The sequence below is a fragment of the Suncus etruscus genome, chromosome 13, assembly GCF_024139225.1.
Source record: "Suncus etruscus isolate mSunEtr1 chromosome 13, mSunEtr1.pri.cur, whole genome shotgun sequence".
Lineage (NCBI taxonomy): Eukaryota > Metazoa > Chordata > Mammalia > Eulipotyphla > Soricidae > Suncus > Suncus etruscus.
In genome coordinates this window covers 41,331,729-41,336,629 of record NC_064860.1, presented here as the reverse complement: position 1 = coordinate 41,336,629, position 4,901 = coordinate 41,331,729, and positions in this window count along the sequence as shown.

Here is a 4,901-nt window from a genome sequence, read left to right as displayed (position 1 = left end):
CTTGACTCTCCAGTGAGCCTGCCTGCTGACTCGGCCCCTTTAGTCCTTCACCAGCTCTGGGACATCTGTTGAAGCTCTCAGTTCTCAGTTTTCTCCTGTGTCCAACAAGATCAAGAAAATGGCCCTTGTCTCTTAGAGCTGCTGAAGGCCCAAGGCACTGCTTCTTGGGCAGCTGAGGGTGTTCTGAGACTATAGCCCTCTTTCTGCCACCCAATAACCCACTAATTTTCCTTTTTCTAAAATTCAGCTTCTCACACGATGAAAACTTGGCAGAAAAGTCAGAGAGAAAGTAAGTTTTTGGCTCTTTCTCAACAGGCCCAGATTCCTGGAACAATGAGTCTGGATTGGTTGTGTTTTTTTGCAAAGAGGGGGTGTATCTTGGGCTTATTTTTTAGCAAAGTTGATGTGAAGTGAGCACCCCAAGATAGAAACATCTCTCTGAAATAGTCTGTCATGATTGCCAAGTCTAATTTGTGTCTCTGATCACTGGACAGACTTATCTCAAAAACTTTTTATTAGTTCCAAATTAGTGGGGTGGGGCCAGAATAATAGCACAGTGGGGAGGGCATTTACTTTGCATGTGGCTGTCCTGGGGTCTTCCTAAGATATCTCATTTTGGTCCCTTGAGCCTGCCTGGAACCAGGGATAACCCTTGAGCACCACTGAGTGTGGCCCAAACACCAATAACAAATATGGTATAAAGCAAAGCAGGGATTAACAACAGATAAGGCACCACCAGGGCACTGCAAGTATAATACAAAGATCAGAGAGGCCCAGGATGTAGTAGAAAATATTCAGGCAGACCCTCAGAGTGCATCGCTGTGCCCACATAATGCTTCATTCTACAACCAGAACAAGAAACAAGCAAAAAGGCAAATTAAACATACTGACAGTTTTCCAAATCCTCTAAGAATATATATATATATATGCAACAGGAGGGTTGTTTTTGTTTTGTTTTGGGGCCACATCTAGCGGTGTTCAGAGATATACTCTTGGTTTTGATCTCAGAAATTGCTCCTGGCAGACTCGGGACCATAAGGAATGCTGGGGATAGAACTAGGGTCTGTCCTGGTTCAGTTGTGTGCAAGGCCCTACTGCTATGCTATCGGACTGGCCCCAAAGGAGTTGTTTTCTATGAAACAGTTTTTAAAATTCATACATAGAGGTGCTCACACATTTCATCAACTGCCTGACCAATGCATGCCACCTAAATCTGGCTTTCTCTCCCCTGGCTGGATTCCTTTCGTTCATGAGCTTTGATGCCTGACTCTTTCTTTATGTAACAACAGGGTAAATTTGGTCGTCCACCTGATGGTGTCTGATTTTCATATGATATAGTTCTGGCTAGATGATGGCATTGCCACTAGAATGTTAAAAGGAATGGAGCCAGAAGTAAAACAGGGCACATAAGTAAAAGTTCTTTATTTCTCATTAAAATTCAGACAGTATCCAGGGTGGTCATGAATGTTGGCAGCTTTTTTGATATGGGGTTGCTCTGGGCAAGAAAGGGATGATCCCCAACTCTCACCCCTTGGGAAGAAAGTTTTTTATGCCAAGGATTTTAGGTTCCAACCAATATGGCTGCACAGAGTTGAAACACTGGCTTGCTCTTTGAGATTTGCTCTGCAGCATTCAGCTGGAACCAGAGGATCTTCAGTGCCCACATGGCCTCATTTTTCTTGAGAGCTGAGAGCCACTGAATTTATGTCCTTGTTCAAGCCTCCACACCAATTAGTGTCAGAGGCAAGCCTTGATCACAAAACTGCTGGTTCTCACTTCTGGCCTCCTTCCCCTGCGCTGGGTGGGTCTTTTCCTGCAGAGACATCTGCTCGGAAGCATTCATGCCTAAAGAGGGACATGACATTTTTCAGCATCTATTACATGCTCAATGCTGGAATCCATTGTCATCCTTCACTTTGTACCAGCAAATTTCCATTTCCTACTTTGTGTTAACTCAAACCTTGTGTGATGATGTTTTGGAATGCCTGCCCCGATCCTTGCAGACCTTTTACGCCAACAATCCCTAATAGGATATTTCACCTCTGGGGGGGGGGGTGCGGGTGGGAGTATGGGTTAAAGGATATGACTGAATCTCAGGCTCTTCTTTTATAAGTTTATGCTGAGATCTAAGGTAGTGGCAAAGCCCACCCAACCTTTCTGAATGACCCTCATTTCAAAGTCTGGCTTTGTTGTCATATTCACTGACAGAAACATACTTGTGTGGTCTTTACAAGTCCCCCAGAGTTCTCAGAATTATGAAGGATTTCTACTTTGTGAATATATTCACTTGGAATATCTTCAGGACAAGAAAGATAAATACATATGGGCACATTGGCATGCGCAAGATGGTACTATCAATACAACAGAATTATGAAGGAAACTATATACCGTATTTTCTGGCGTATAAGACGACTTTTGAAAGAAAAAAAGTCAACCAAAAATTGGGGGTTGTCTTATACGCCGAGTATATCCTGAAAAATGTTTCAATGTGCCGCTAAACAAAAATTGTCTGAATATTGCCACAAAACGAATTTTTCAACTCGATCCTGCACCAATCACTGCAAGGCTGCTCGGACCACCTCTCTAACTCAGCCAATCCAAGCAGGCTTTTTATGCATGCAAATTAGACAATGTTCTGGACCCGAATCTACACTGTCAAAAGCCTGCTCAGATTGGCCAGAATCAGAGAGGAAGTCTATGACAGTATAACCTTTGAACTTTTGCTTGTTGTGATTGGCTCACTGTGGTACATGAGCACAGGAACACATGCAGCACATACAGCACAGGAACGTTCTGTCTGATACAGCGAATATAGGCCTAAACCTATGTTTTAACTGCAAAATTAGGAGGTCGTCTTATATGCCGGAAAATACGGTACTTATTTCTGGAAAAAATGTGAGTTTAGCATCAGATACTTTTCCTTAAAGATATTAAGTGCCAGGCCAGGTGGGAACTCCATTTAATATTCTTATGGGATTCATTTTATATGGTCAATTGATTCTGGAACATTCTGTCTTCCCATGTGCCACCTATATTAGCAATTATCTTTCAAAAGTTAAGTGTTTGTGGGCACCAGCCTGTAACATATCTGGGATCATGTGTCCTACAACCTACTCTAGCTCATATAAGAAAGAAGGAAAATGTGTTTTGAGGTTCCTGCTTTCGAGAGATTTTTATATCTGCCTTCCTCCAAATCAACTTCTATAGAATTACATGAGTATGTGTGTGCGTATGTCTTCAGTTTCTCCTTATGTTTTTGTTTTACCTTCATCTGTGACCATTTTTTAATGACTGTAGACAACCAAGAATCAGTTATTTTATCACAATCTCTTTTTGTGGCTATCCCTCTGAAATGGGTAGGACTAGACTTCTCTATAGTAGCCTTACAATGTCTGTTTGTCTTCTTAGTGGTCTTTATTAATACATATCTAAAGCTTTACTATGCAGAAAGAAATGCATGAAGGTCTCTAATGAAACTATATACATAAGCATGGCACAAACAGTATTTTTAATGCTATTTTCTTTTTAACACAGAAATTATTTCAAGCATGGAAGAATTATTATTTTTTTGATCTCCAGTGTTCAGAAGGTGTTGGAGTGGGGGGTGGAGGGGCTTAAAATTCTCAACTAACTGGGTCAGCAATTAAATACAAGGGCCTATGAATGTGATACTATTTGGGCTCAACTTTTTTGGGGTTCCCTGGCTACCCTGGTGGTGTATGAGATCTCTAGGGCTGCACATGGTGATGTTTAGGGGGCCATGTGCTGCTGATAATGACACCTAAGTTGGATGCGTACTAGGCATATGCCTTAACGAACCTATTATCATCTGTTCTCCCAATGACACCTTTTGAAACATCAGTCAGAAGATTAGCTATCCATTAACCAGTAAACTTAAAATGAAAGACCTTTGAGTTTTATTCATGCTTCCAAAACTCTCACTAGCTACTTGCATCTTAAGAAAGCCCTGTAGCTCTTGTAATTCTTTTTTTTTTTTTTTTTTTTTGGTTTTTGGGCCACACCCTGTGACGCTCAGGGGTTACTCCTGGCTATGCGCTCAGAAGTTGCTCCTGGCTTCTTGGGGGACCATATGGGGCACCGGGGGATCGAACCGCGGTCCGTCCTAGGCTAGCACAGGCAAGGCAGGCACCTTACCTCCAGCGCCACCGCCCGGCCCAGCTCTTGTAATTCTTACATGTGTCCTTCAATTATGTAAGTAACTGATTCTTATGATTTGTCTCATTCAATGGGGGAAGATATCCAGCTGCAAAGGGAGGATGGGTACCAAAGAATTCAATTGTTTCATTGACACTTGGTGCTATTTTTGCATAAAAATGACACAAATTTATCCTGCCACCCAGAATTTTAATGAAAACAAATAACGTGCATGAAAAGCCACATTTTCTCTTTGGCTTATTCTTGAGAGCCAAGTATGGCTTTTCTTAAACGGGATGGACTTTGCACTTCATTAAATGCCTTGATCTTTTCATCACATTAGCCTTTAAGGCAACAGCATAATCTTAGATCATCTAGATTAATGATTACAATAAAACTGTGGACATAAATCTTAAGAAGGCTGTGAAAATGAATAGATACATATGTGAAGTTTGATTTCTAAAATTTCAGTCAGATTTATGCCTATTGATGGCTATCCCATTTTTTGTCTCATTAAAACTAAAGTTAATCGTTCTATAATTCCTCCCTAGAGATTTTATCAACCTTCCAAGAGTCGAGTGGGTTTTTGGGGGGCTTGTTCTGTTTCCTCTTCCCTCCTTTGGATAATATTGAACCTAACCCTTCTGATGTGACTTAAATTCAGTCTTTAATATTTTCTGGGATATCTTGTGATATAGGCTATGGACACTATTTGCACACCCAGTTGCCTTCTGGAATTCCCTGTA